This window comes from Gobius niger, assembly GCF_951799975.1.
Source record: "Gobius niger genome assembly, chromosome: 1".
In the NCBI taxonomy this organism is placed as follows: Eukaryota; Metazoa; Chordata; class Actinopteri; order Gobiiformes; family Gobiidae; genus Gobius; species Gobius niger.
Genome location: NC_136852.1, coordinates 75,696,688 through 75,711,664, shown reverse-complemented (window position 1 = coordinate 75,711,664; position 14,977 = coordinate 75,696,688). Strand labels below are relative to the sequence as shown.

The 14,977-nt window shown below is 45.3% G+C and overlaps 1 protein-coding gene across 1 annotated transcript in view; it reads left to right on the top strand.

Annotated features, from left to right (window-relative positions):
* Positions 1-10,774: 10,774 nt before the first annotated feature.
* The window catches only part of tmem175 (transmembrane protein 175), a 183,751-nt gene continuing 179,548 nt past the window's right edge, over positions 10,775-14,977 (top strand). Inside the window, exon 1 of the mRNA XM_079580167.1 lies at positions 10,775-10,778. The gene's annotated coding sequence lies outside the window, so the exon portion shown is untranslated. The remainder of the gene's footprint in view (positions 10,779-14,977) is intronic.

The following is a 14,977-nucleotide window of genomic DNA, read 5'->3' as shown; positions in this document are numbered from 1 at the left end:
TAGCCTCTCCTCCTCTACAGCGTTAGCATTAGCCTCTCCTCCTCTATAGCGTTAGCATTAGCCTCTCCTCCTCTACAGCGTTAGCATTAGCCTCTCCTCCTCTGTAGCGTTAGCATTAGCCTCTCCTCCTCTGTAGCGTTAGCATTAGCCTCTCCTCCTCTACAGCGTTAGCATTAGCCTCTCCTCCTCTGTAGCGTTAGCATTAGCCTCTCCTCCTCTACAGCGTTAGCATTAGCCTCTCCTCCTCTATAGCGTTAGCATTTAGCCTCTCCTCCTCTACAGCGTTAGCATTTAGCCTCTCCTCCTCTACAGCGTTAGCATTAGCCTCTCCTCCACTATAGCGTTAGCATTTAGCTTCTCCTCCGCTACAGCGTTAGCATTAGCCTCTCCTCCACTATAGCGTTAGCATTTAGCCTCTCCTCCTCTACAGCGTTAGCATTAGCCTCTCCTCCTCTACAGCGTTAGCATTAGCCTCTCCTCCTCTGTAGCGTTAGCATTAGCCTCTCCTCCTCTGTAGCGTTAGCATTAGCCTCTCCTCTATAGCGTTAGCATTAGCCTCTCCTCCTCTACAGCGTTAGCATTAGCCTCTCCTCCTCTACAGCGTTAGCATTAGCCTCTCCTCTATAGCGTTAGCATTAGCCTCTCCTCCTCTACAGCGTTAGCATTAGCCTCTCCTCCTCTATAGCGTTAGCATTAGCCTCTCCTCTATAGCGTTAGCATTAGCCTCTCCTCTATAGCGTTAGCATTAGCCTCTCCTCTATAGCGTTAGCATTAGCCTCTCCTCTATAGCGTTAGCATTAGCCTCTCCTCCTCTATAGCGTTAGCATTAGCCTCTCCTCTATAGCGTTAGCATTAGCCTCTCCTCCTCAGATAAAAAGGAACTATATTTTAAGGCGTAATAATACCAGGAGTACTTTGATATCCGTGCAGTAATATCTTCACTTTACTGTGCGGACGCTGAAGTACTGCTGTATTATTACTTCATGTAGCCATATTTAAATAGTGAAAACGTGTGTTTACGTGACTGAGGACACGCGTGAAGAGCAGACAGGTACACATGAACTCGTCTAAGGGAAGAACATGTCTCAGTCTGTAAGAACGGGGCCTGTTCCTTTAAACGATCTTCAAAAAGTTTAAATATCGGAGGAAAAAAAGCATCGAAAGGAAGAACCCAGGGGACCAGGAGACCAGGAGACCAGGAGACCAGGAGACCAGGAGACCAGGAGACCAGGAGACCAGGTGACCAGGTGACCAGGAGACCAGGGGACCAGGAGACCAGGGGACCAGGAGACCAGGGGACCAGGTGACCAGGAGACCAGGGGACCAGGAGACCAGGGGACCAGGAGACCAGGGGACCAGGAGACCAGGGGACCAGGGGACCAGGGGACCAGGAGACCAGGAGACCAGGGGACCAGGGGACCAGGGGACCAGGAGACCAGGAGACCAGGAGACCAGGAGACCAGGGGACCAGGGGACCAGGGGACCAGGAGACCAGGAGACCAGGAGACCAGGGGACCAGGGGACCAGGGGACCAGGAGACCAGGGGACCAGGGGACCAGGTGACCAGGTGACCAGGAGACCAGGGGACCAGGAGACCAGGGGACCAGGAGACCAGGGGACCAGGAGACCAGGGGACCAGGGGACCAGGGGACCAGGGGACCAGGAGACCAGGAGACCAGGGGACCAGGGGACCAGGAGACCAGGGGACCAGGGGACCAGGAGACCAGGGGACCAGGGGACCAGGAGACCAGGAGACCAGGGGACCAGGGGACCAGGAGACCAGGAGACCAGGGGACCAGGGGACCAGGAGACCAGGGGACCAGGGGACCAGGGGACCAGGAGACCAGGGGACCAGGGGACCAGGGGACCAGGTGACCAGGGGACCAGGAGACCAGGTGACCAGGAGACCAGGGGACCAGGGGACCAGGAGACCAGAGGACCAGGAGACCAGGGGACCAGGAGACCAGGAGACCAGGGGACCAGGGGACCAGGAGACCAGGAGACCAGGGGACCAGGAGACCAGGTGACCAGGTGACCAGGAGACCAGGGGACCAGGTGACCAGGAGACCAGGGGACCAGGGGACCAGGAGACCAGGAGACCAGGGGACCAGGGGACCAGGAGACCAGGAGACCAGGGGACCAGGGGACCAGGTGACCAGGTGACCAGGAGACCAGGGGACCAGGAGACCAGGGGACCAGGAGACCAGGTGACCAGGGGACCAGGGGACCAGGGGACCAGGGGACCAGGTGACCAGGTGACCAGGAGACCAGGGGACCAGGAGACCAGGGGACCAGGGGACCAGGGGACCAGGAGACCAGGGGACCAGGGGACCAGGGGACCAGGGGACCAGGAGACCAGGAGACCAGGGGACCAGGGGACCAGGAGACCAGGGGACCAGGGGACCAGGAGACCAGGGGACCAGGTAAACTAAACCTTCTGTCTGACTAAAAGAACGATGACAGCACCAGGACAAATCTGAGATGAGTTTTGTAGGTCTTAGCTTTCAAATGAGGCGTTACTGTGTGAGATGTTCCAGTCCAGCTCGGTCTGTAGGAGGTGAAGGTTCGCAGACTGCGCTCGAGTCCAGGGGTTCCCAAAAACCTCAGGACCTCGTTACATAAAGTCAGTGCGTCCAAAGCCACTTCGAGAAAAACATTTGAAAATGAAGTTTATGTTTTTAATCATGTTCAGAGTTTCACGTCTATATAAGGCACGACAGGAAGTGACATAGATGAAGGCAAAGTCTATAGTCTGTTTAATTATTACTGTAGTATACATGTATATGAGTATATATGTATATGAGTATATATGTATATGTGTATATATGTATATAAGTATACATGTATATGTATTTGAGTGTATATGTAAATGTATATGAGTATATATGTATATGAGTATACATGTATATGTATTTGAGTGTATATGTAAATGTATATGAGTATATATGTATATGAGTATACATGTATATGTATATGAGTATATATGTATATGTATATGAGTATGTATATGAGTATACATGTATATTATGCATATTGTTTATGTGATGATTGAATGAGAGATCAGGGGCAGGTTTACTATAAGTTCTTTGAACTTCTTCCTGCTCCTTTTGACAAAGTCTTGTTTTGTATTTTTTCTTTCTGTAAAATGTTGACATACTTTTTTTGCTCAAATGAATAAATAAATGAAATTAAATGTATTTGAGTATATATGTATATGAGTATACATGTATATGTATTTGAGTATATATGTATATGAGTATACATGTATATGTATTTGAGCATATACAGTGCCTCTCGTAAGTATTCATACACCTTGAACTTTTTCACATTGTGTCATGTTTACAGCCCTAAACATAAAGATTTTATTTAGATTTTTTTACTGAACGTTCACACACAAGTAACAGACAGCTGTGAAGTGAAAGCAAAATGATTCATGATTCTGTTATTTTTCAAAAAATAGAAAAGTGGGGCTTGCATAAGTACGTTATGTATGGAGCAAACCTAACACTGCTCATGGTCCTGAGTGCACCATCCCCAGTGTCAGATATACGGGGGGGGAGCATCATGCTGTGGGGCTGCTTTTCCTCAGCGGGGACTGGGGAGATTGTAAGAATAGTTGTGAAGATGGATGGAGCCAAATACAGAGACATTTTGGAGGAAAACCTGCTGGAGTCGCAAGAGAACTGAGGCTGGGGCGGAGCTTCACCTTCAGCAGGACAATGACCCTAAACACAAAGATAAATCTACAATGGAATGGTTCAATAAAAACATATTAATGTGTTAGAATGGCCCAGTCAAAGTCCTGACCTAAATCCTATTGAAAATCTGTAGAAAGATCTGAAAACTACTGTTCACAAACGCTCTCCTTCTAATGTGACAGAGCTGGAGTTGTTTTGTAAAGATGAATGGGCTCAAATGTCAGTCTCTACATGAGCTAATCTTGTAGAGTCAGACCCCAAAAGACTTGTGCTGTTATTACAGTAAAAGGAGGTTCCACAAAGTATTCATTCATGCTGTATGATACTTATGCAAGCCCCACTTTTCACTTTTCAATTTTTTGAAAAATAACAGAATCATGAATCATTTTGCTTTCACTTCACAGTCGTCTGTTACTTGTGTGTGAACGTTCAGTAAAAAAATCAAAATAAAATCTTTATGTTTAGGGTTGTAAACATGACAAAATGTGCAAAAGCTCAAGGTGTATGAATACTAACGAGAGGCACTGTATGTATATGGAGTTACTATAAAAAAGAGTAGCGGGCCCCCCCGGCTGCCTCGAGCCCGGGGCCCCCACAGAGCTGTGTGCGGCCCTGGCCTCTCTCCAAAGTGACAGTTCCTCCGTGAGCGGGAGTGACGTGAGGCAGGACCCTGAGCACTCGCGTGATCCGCTCCGAATCATCCACCCCCCCCCCGCCCCGAGAGCGCCCCCCCCCGCCCCGAGAGCGCCCTTACCTTCCCCTCGGCCCAGCAGAAGCAGATCTGGGTGGTGGTGCTGAGGATGTCTGAGATGAAGGAGCACACCCCGAGCCGCATGGTGAGGGCCGGGACACGGGCCGCTCCAGCCGGTTACTCCTGAGCGCGTGGGGGAGTGAGGGGGGGGGGGGGAGCCGGCTACTCCTGAGGGGGGTCTCTGTTCGGGACGCAGCCCCGGCAAACGGAGAGTCTGGAGTGGGACGGGACGCGGGACGAGAGAGAGGGCTGGGCGGAGCAGAGCGCGGCAGGACGGGGAGGAGGAGGAGGAGGAGGAGGAGGAGGGGCGGATGCCTGCGCTGCCGCACACTCCCCCCCCCCCCCCCCCCGCTCTCGTGTACTCTCCCTCCATCTCTCCATCGCTTTATCTCAACCCTCGCTCTCCTCCCGGCTCTCCTTACCTCTGTCCTCCCTCTGTCTCGCTCTCCCAACACCTCCCTCTCTTCCTCTCTCCCTCTCTCTTCCTCTCCCCTTCCTCTTTTTCTCTCTTCATCCCTCTCTCCCTCTTCCCCTCCCTCTCTCTTTCTCCATCTTCCCTGTCCCCCCCCCTCCCCCCCCCCCCCTCTCTCAGGTTCAGTCTCTCATTGATTAAACACACCTCAGAAATGCAGCAGTGACAACACTATTCTGAGCTACTGTTTCAGGCCCTACAGCAACACAGACACCGGACCGGACCAGGCTGGACTAAACCGGACCAGGCTGGACTAAACCGGACCAGACCAGGCTGGGCTAAACCAGACCAGGCCGGACTAAACCGGACCAGGCTGGACTAAACCGGACCAGGCTGGACTAAACCGGACCAGGCTGGACTGAACCGGACCAGGCCAGGGCTGAACGATTCAGTGCATTTGCATATTACCGCGATGTTACGCAGCGTGATTTCCGTTTTGCAGGTGATTTAAGCTAAACTAAGAGAGAAAACACTAAATAAGTAAGGGATCATGTACAGAACGCTGGTCATTATCGGGAAAATAAGCACCGACAGGGCCCTGAAGAATATACACATGATCCCGCTTATTATTCGGCCATTTGCAAACTGAACACACACAACATACACTTCGTACACTTTAATGAAGGTCGAAAGGTTTATTTAATGACTTCCGCGACAAATAGTTCCCAAAAGTCTGCGCGTTGCTCGGCACCGTTTGGCTAGGCTAGAAGCAGCGAGGCTAGCAGTTAGCCTAGCTGCTTAGCTGAAGGTGCAGGTGGAGGAATGGTGGTGAATCTCTGGGTAAGTTGAAAGTCAGACTCACGATTCCCCGACTTCTCTCTCAGTGACGGGACAGATAGTGTCGCTGCTACGTACGTGTGGAGTGATATGAAAACACCAACTCAGAGGAACTTTATCAGGAAATAATGACCGGGAGAACGTTGGGAAATCCCATTCAAATCAACGGAGCTGCTGCTTACGTTGTGAAGAGCCGTGTAATAATGTTCTATAATGAGCAGCTCTGGGAGGAGGATGTTCGTGTGGAGGAAATGGACCAAACAGGAGAAGGTCGATTATGAACAGCAGCGGGCCATGGACAGACCCCTGAGGAACACCGGATAATAAAGCAAACTTCAGCCAGATCCTGGGTCATTCACATTTGGATGACATTTTTTTTGTTGCTCCACATGTAATGATTTACTCAAACTCCCAATAGTTCACTTTAATAAAGCCATCTACAGAACAGGGAGCTGTGGGTGCGTTTTGCGTTTGTGAGCACTTTTAAAGAGCTCTAACTCAGCAATGGAAACACGTATAGAGCTAGAATTCAGTCTGTGTCATGTCGACCAACAATATGTCCAGGAACAATCATCAAACATGTGCTCGATTGTAAATTTTTGGATTTATAGGCTGATAAAAATGGCATTTTTTTAAATTTCGGACCGTTTTTCCCCATAATGTCAGGGCTCTACAGAAGAAGAGTATTGAGCGATCCTCTTCATATTCTAGATTTGGGTTTATTAGGATCGAACCTCGCTGCAGTAGAAGCAGGATGTTGATCTGGTAAAGGGTCTCGGGAAAATCTCAAAAATGTCCCTGTGCAGGATTTGAGCAAGTCGTCACTACTGAGGCACAAATCCAGGACAGAGCCATGTCAGTCTGTGGCCAGAACATGTTTATCTCAAATGACTTAACGGTTAAAACATATTTAAAGGGAAGGCAGACTGACAACAAATATAGCTCTTACCAGACTTTTATTTTGCAAGACCAACAGAACTTCACAGTGACGCACCTGTGACACATAAAATGGCCCCCAGTGACGAGAAGCAGGCTCCTTCCGAAACCCTCAGATCGCTAAGAGCTCTTACGCCAAACCGGATGTGCGTCAGCGTCCGCCATGGCAAGTTGCTTCCGAATTGGTCTGTCAGTTAGGAAGTAGTTAGGAAAAGGAGCCTTGATGCTAACTATCATGGCCACTTTAGCATAGGGACCTCTGATGCTAACTATCATAGCCACTTTAGCATAGGGACCTCTGGTGCTAACTATCATAGCCACTTTAGCATAGGGACCTCTGATGCTAACTATCATAGCCACTTTAGCATAGAGACCTCTGATGCTAACTATCATAGCCACTTTAGCATAGGGACCTCTGATGCTAACTATCATAGCCACTTTAGCATAGGGACCTCTGATGCTAACTATCATAGCCACTTTAGCATAGGGACCTCTGATGCTAACTATCATAGCCACTTTAGCATAGGGTCCACTGGTGCTAACTATCATAGCCACTTTAGCATAGGGACCTCTGATGCTAACTATCATAGCCACTTTAGCATAGGGACCTCTGATGCTAACTATCATAGCCACTTTAGCATAGGGACCTCTGATGCTAACTATCATAGCCACTTTAGCATAGGGTCCACTGGTGCTAACTATCATAGCCACTTTAGCATAGGGACCTCTGATGCTAACTATCATAGCCACTTTAGCATAGGGTCCACTGGTGCTAACTATCATAGCCACTTTAGCATAGGGACCTCTGATGCTAACTATCATAGCCACTTTAGCATAGGGTCCACTGGTGTCAACTATCATAGCCACTTTAGCATAGGGACCTCTGATGCTAACTATCATAGCCACTTTAGCATAGGGTCCACTGGTGCTAACTATCATAGCCACTTTAGCATAGGGACCTCTGATGCTAACTATCATAGCCACTTTAGCATAGGGTCCACTGGTGCTAACTATCATAGCCACTTTAGCATAGGGTCCACTGGTGCTAACTATCATAGCCACTTTAGCATAGGGACCTCTGGTGCTAACTATCATAGCCACTTTAGCATAGGGACCTCTGGTGCTAACTATCATAGCCACTTTAGCATAGGGACCTCTGGTGCTAACTATCATAGCCACTTTAGCATAGGGACCTCTGATGCTAACTATCATAGCCACTTTAGCATAGGGACCTCTGATGCTAACTATCATAGCCACTTTAGTATAGGGACCTCTGATGCTAACTATCATAGCCACTTTAGCATAGGGACCTCTGATGCTAACTATCATAGCCACTTTAGCATAGAGACCTCTGATGCTAACTATCATAGCCACTTTAGCATAGGGACCTCTGATGCTAACTATCATAGCCACTTTAGCATAGGGACCTCTGATGCTAACTATCATAGCCACTTTAGTATAGGGACCTCTGATGCTAACTATCATAGCCACTTTAGCATAGGGACCTCTGATGCTAACTATCATAGCCACTTTAGCATAGGGACCTCTGATGCTAACTAACCGGTGATTAGGAGCTATGTGCCGTCCCACAAACCACTGCGCCAAATCCCCCCACCCCCCTCGGCCCCACCCTCAGTGATTCATGCGCAACCACTGTTGATTGACAGGAGCACATTTAATAATAATAATAATTATAAATTAAGTTTCTGCACAAGCCAAACTTTATAAAGTGATAAATCCATGTTGTCGTCCCCACAGCTCAGTCACATGTCAGTGTTAAAGAGGAAACTCAGGAAACAGATTAAATGCTTTTGTTTTCCTTTAGTAGAAACTTAAACCACATGGATCATTTGCTGCTGTAGCTTTAAGAAACAGCTGCTGAAATAAAATAAGACTAAAGGGAAATGTTTGGATCATTTGGATTTATTTTTCTCCTTAAATGTCTTTGTTTGGACACTATGTTGTTGTTGGACACTAGGGGGCGACATGCACTTTTGTTTGGCCTGCACTCCACCAATAACTTTAAAGAAGAAGAAAAGCAGCTGTTGGTGATGTCACTTCCCTTTCCCCTGTTTAAGGACGGACGGATTGTTCAAATGCAGCTGAAGCTCTAGTTCACTAACTGCACAGATCTAACAGTCGACCCATGAAAGGTTCAGGATTAGTTGCTCGTGTTAGTGCTTAGAGGCTACAATCTGATGGTTTCGGAAGCAGTCAGGTTTTATACCTCCTCCTAATGGGAAAGGACCTCCCACCAGAAAGTACCACTAGCTCAATGGGTAAGTTCTACATGAAAGTTCTGCTGGTAAGCTTTAACATTTTACATAAAATAGACGAATTAAGAGTCCAAAACGATCAGTGTTCAACTCAAATGAATAAAGACAATACAAGCCCAAAATCAAACACAAAGGAAACTCAAAACAAAGATTAAACTAGTTTCCTTCTTCCACATGGTTCAGCCTGAAGTTTTTAAAATGGCTGACACAGACACAGACCACGCCCCTGCCTTTCTTTCCACCAGGTTGTTCAGGTAAATTGTTTACTGAGTGAATGAATAAACAAAGTTTTAAACAGACAACGTGACGTAATTATTAACTTAACAAAATGAATCAGGGGTTATTGTTACCTGGTGTTTATCGCAAACGAAACAAACAAAGCAAAACAAACACTCACAATGGGACAAACCCACTTTGTCACAATGTTAGTGTAAAGAAAAAGAGCAAAAATTGGGAAAACAAGAAAAAAATGTGGGAGTTTTTTTGGACCATCAGCATCAAAACTTCAACTTTTTTTTTACTTATTAATCCACATTCAGTCACAGCAAAGTGTTCCTGTATGTAAAGCAGCCAGTCCCAAAGTCAGAGAGTTTAGGCCCCATAACTGATCCCAAAGCCCCCCCCCCCCCCAATAACAATTAACTCCATTTTAATAGCATTACAGCTTAAAATGAAAAAAAAGCAGGAACAAAATGAAAAAAACTTTATCCAAGTTTAGATGCTGTTATGTTGATCCAGGCACAGCATTAAGGGAAGTGACTTTTTATTTATTTCTGACAATTATTTATCGTTTTCCTAACTTTTTCCCCTAATTTTTGCTCATTTTTTTAAGGCGAGACACTGCAGGTGAATGGGGAAAACATGTATATTTACAGATTTCAATTTGAAACTGTTGCTGTCGATCAGTGACATAAATGTGAGAAACAAAAACATGGCAAGTTTTCTGTCATTTCATCTTTTCATATAAGAACAAGGTGTTTTATGCCTAAAAATGCCCCAAATTTCGCATCTTTTCGGCGACAAAATCTGAATAATGGACAGAGCTACATTCAAATGTGTGGTTTCATTTTATTGATAAATGAGTTGCCAAGACTTTCTCAGAGCGGATTTAGGATTTCTTGTTTAGTTTTAAAATAAGCCGTTTTTTAGTAGAAAAAATTGTAAAAATGTAATTTTCGCCTTATTTTTTGACATTCAAAACTCAATAAATGGGGCTTAAGGGATTAGATAATAAAAAATCCCTCTGAAAAAATCCTCCAAATATTGTTCAGTCCAAGGCTGGAAAATGTGAAGTCTTTAGGTCCGACTGACGTGGACATAGCGTCGCCACAATGACAGAAACATGTGTTTGGAGAAAAAGGCCCTTGAAATGGTGTTCTCCCATATAAGTCTATGGGGGAACTTTGAATCAGCGCAATATTTAAACATGTTATTGTGAAGATTAGGCGTGTTTTCTGTTTCCGGGTGAAAGTTTATATGTTCAGAGACAGATTTGGCCCAAAACCTGAAAACTGAAAAAATTTAGTTTTGCCTGCAGTGTCTTGCCTTAAATCACTAATATGTATTTTTGACAATTTTACTTTTTTTTTTGCCACAATTTCCCCCATTTCTTGACATTGGAGATGAACCCATTATTTTCCATGTGCAGATCTCCCTCACATTATTGTTCTGGTTTCTGGTTCTAGACGACACATAGTATTTGAGTATCGGTATCGCTCAGGTATCGGTATCGCTCAGGTATCGGTATCGAAAACCAAGCATCGTGAAAGCACCGGTGCAGCGTCCCGGCCCTGAACACAAGCTCCACCCATGGAAGTCTCCTGTCCCGCCATCACAAACATTTATTCAGATCTGCAAACCCGGGCAGAGCAGACGGACCGACCGACAGAGACGATTATGGATCGTAAGCCTCAATCCAAATCTGGACGGAGAAAACGCTGGATCACGTTCTGCGCTCAGCCAGAACTCAAACACAACACGAGCAGCAGATGTGGAGCGAGAGGAGGATTCTGAGGACAGTGAATATCGAGCAATGGCGTAAAAGATTCAAATGTTTCGAGCGGTTTTCACTCATTTAGATCTCTAGAAAACAAAGTAAAACGGGACGAGACCATGTTTTTATCCCATTGGCAAAGAAACAGCGAAATGTTTTGAAACGAGTCAGAAACGTCTCAGAACAAGTGAAATAATCCAGGTCAAAAGTCATGAGGCCGTCCTCCCGTGGACCCACCACCTGCAGGGGGCGCCATAGGGGCTGGTGCAGCTCCAACAGCCGCCCCCACCACCCGGACAAGTGGGAGAAAACGGACGGACGGAAGCTCAGACGGAGACACTTAAACTAATCTAGTACTGTTTGCTTTTTTCATTGCTTTGCTTTTCATCCTCATTTTCACCGTTATTTTGATGCTTTTCCTTTAAGCTTTAGATTTGGGTAAAGCTCGGTTAAGGCGGAGGGTGAGAGGTTAAGACCAGTGGCCCGTCTGTGCTCTTCCAGAATGGACGTCTGACCCCACGTGACCTCCTCCCGGACCTCCAGGCAGAGATCAGGTGAGGACACTGCATGTGGACCACTGACCACTCAGGCGGCCGGACCACTGACCACTGACCACTCAGGCGGCTGGAGAGGCGGAACTTCCAGATCTAGACCAATAACGACGAGCTGTTTCAAATCAACGAGTCGCTTCATCTGCCGAAACTGCAAACCTGAGTCTCTTCAAGTCCAACCATCGCCTCAGCCGTCACCCAGACACTCCCCACACTCCTCACACTCCCCCCCCGTACCCCCTCCCCCCCCTCACCTGTGGGGCTTCCAGAGCTTGCGCGGCGCCGGGATGAGCTCCCTCTTGTTGAGCGGGGCCACGCCCAGGGCGGCCTGCATGATGGTGATGAACTTCTTGTACTTCATGGTTCTCAGAGCGGGGGCCGGGGTCCCCCGAGGGCCCGCCTGCACGGAGCCGAGAGGAAGCAGGAGCCGCGGTCCATGTCGCGGCGTCGTCGTCCGCCCCAGAGTCCGGCTTTACGCTCTTACATAAGAGCAGAACATCCCGCCTCTAAGCCTCTGCTTAAGAGTAATCTGCCCCCCCCCCCCCCCCCCCGTGCCACACACAGCCTTTACGGCCAGATGCCCCGCCCCCCCCCCGTGCCACACACAGCCCCATGTAAAACACCATTTTCTACAAATGCCAGCGTTGTCTGTGCACGATTAGGGCGACCATTAAACGATAGTCTGGTATCGGGAAAAAAGTTTAGGTTCTACCGGTATCTAAATATAGTTACCGGGGGGGGGGGGGGGGATAAAAAAATAGCTCATAATCAGAGCTCGACATGAACAATAGCCAACTCGCCGTTTCCATCTCACCAAGGCCACTTCGAAATGTTGAGCTGAATAATAAGCTTTTAGATTTAGGTTTTTGTCAAGTTTTTGTCGAGTTTTCGTAGAGTTTTCTGTCAAGTTTTCAGCAAGTTTTTGTCAAGTTTTCGGCAGGTTTTTGTCAAGTTTTTGTCGAGTTTTCATCAGGTTTTTGTCAAGTTTTTGTCGAGTTTTCATCAGGTTTTCGTCAAGTTTTTGTCAAGTTTTCATCAGGTTTTTGTCAAGTTTTTGTCGAGTTTTCATCAGGTTTTCGTCAAGTTTTTGTCAAGTTTTCATCAGGTTTTTGTCAAGTTTTTGTCGAGTTTTCATCAGGTTTTTGTCAAGTTTTTGTCGAGTTTTCATCAGGTTTTCGTCAAGTTTTTGTCAAGTTTTCATCAGGTTTTTGCCAAGTTTTTGTCAAGTTTTCATCAGGTTTTCGTCAAGTTTTCATCAGGTTTTCATCAAGTTTTCATTAGGTTTTCGTCAAGTTTTCATTAGGTTTTCATCAAGTTTTCATCAGGTTTTCATCAAGTTTTCATTAGGTTTTCGTCAAGTTTTCATTAGGTTTTCATCAAGTTTTCATCAGGTTTTCATCAAGTTTTCATTAGGTTTTCATCAAGTTTTCATCAGGTTTTCATCAAGTTTTCATTAGGTTTTCGTCAAGTTTTCATTAGGTTTTCGTCAAGTTTTCATCAGGTTTTCATCAAGTTTTCGTTGAGTTTTGGTCAAAACTTGACAAAAGGCAAGTTTTCGGCAGGTTTTTGTCAAGTTTTTGTCGAGTTTTCATCAGGTTTTCGTCAGGTTTTTGTCAAGTTTTCATCAGGTTTTTGCCAAGTTTTCATCAGGTTTTCATCAAGTTTTCGTTGAGTTTTGGTCAAAACTTGACAAAAGGCACGTTTTCGGCAGGTTTTTGTCAAGTTTTTGTCAAGTTTTTGTCGAGTTTTCATCAGGTTTTCGTCAGGTTTTTGTCAAGTTTTCATCAGGTTTTCGTCAAGTTTTTGTCAAGGGGGGGGGGGATACTGTTTTGATGTTGTTGGTCAAGGGACAGCATTATCCGTCTAACATTTGAAAGTCATGTCAAAAAGATCACAAGAACAGCCAAATCAAACCTGTACAGTTTCTGAATCATACGGGACTGTTTACCATTTCATGCAGCAAGTGTGTTTATGTAGCCATGATTTTCTCTCATCTCAGTTACTGCAGAACCTCCTGGTCACAGGCAACAGTCAGGCCTTTAAGACTGATTTACAACAGAGCGTTAAACATTTTAGAGAAAACATCTGTCAGGACGCACCATTGTGGAGGATTGCAGGGCTTTAACTTTCTTAACTTTGAAAATTGTATTAAATTCTGTAACTTAAAATGAATGTACAAATGTGTGCTCAGAGTTCCTCTTGGATCAGTGGCTCCATCACACCAGGAGCTGCTGATGGAAATGTGAAAGTACCCGTTAGAAAAAACACCTTTGGACAGTCGGCTTTTACCGCCCAGGAGCTAAACTCTGGAACTCTTTGCCTCCAGAGCTGAAAACAGGACTTAGATCTGGGGGCTTTAAAAAATGAACTAAAACATATTTTAAAAAGAGATCAAGTCTGCGCTCAATGCACTTCCTTTGTGTAATGTCAGAATTATTTAATTAATGTTACTGTAAATGTATTTTTTGTACTTTTTGTGTGAATTTGAAAAGCCCTTCTAGGGACGGACGTTGCAAATTAGCCTTGGCTCTAAATGTTGTAGTGCGGTGCATGTTTATTGTTCACACATGTCCCTATCAAATAAAATAAAAAAAACACCAGTCTGGTATCGGGGAAAAAAGTTTAGGTTCTACTGAAATCTAAAGCAGGTACCGAGAAAAACAAAACAAAAAAAAACAGGCTTCGATGCTGTTGCCAAGGACAACATTAAAGGAACTGACTTTGTTGATTTGTTTTTCCCTATTTTTTCAATTTCTTTTTCCCCATTTCACCCAATCTTTTTTTCTTTCTTATTTTTTAAAATTGTTTTTTCCCAAATTGATTCCCTATTTTTTTCCCCAAAACAATTGTAACACGATTTTTCCTTATTTTTAGCCACATTTTCCTTCCACACATCATGGTTCTGTTTTCTGGTTCTAGACGCCACAATATTTTAATATAGATATGGAATAAAGCATCGCACCTGCCCTATACACGACCTAAATGGGGGTTTTATTTAGGAATTTTGAAAGATTTGGCTGTATTTTGCACATTTTTAAAAAGAAATTAAAAAAAACAAATGGAGAGAATGAAATTAATCAAATTGCGAACAAATAACGGCACTGCTACAATAAAATATTATATTATTTGCTAACAAAAAATATGTTTATTTAATCTGTATGATCTGGCGACTGTGTCAAATTTGTCTCCCGACCCCCTCGAGGGTCCCCACCCCCAGGTTGAGAACCACTGCCCAAAGGCATCATACGTGACCCAGGCGTGTCCGGTGCCTTAGGGGTTAGGTGGTGCGAGTCGGGCTCATGGCTCAATAATCTTGGCAAAAATTAAGAAAAAAAAAAAGCCAAAATGCAGAGGAAAAAATGTGTAAAAAAAAATGGGGAAAATATTTGTCATAAAAAATTGGCAGAAATTAGGAGAAAATGTTGAAAAATAATAATAATAAAAAAAAAGGTGTAAAAAATAAATTTGGGGGAAATTGCGAGAAAAAAAAACTAAAAAATGAGGAAAAATACATCAGTCTCTA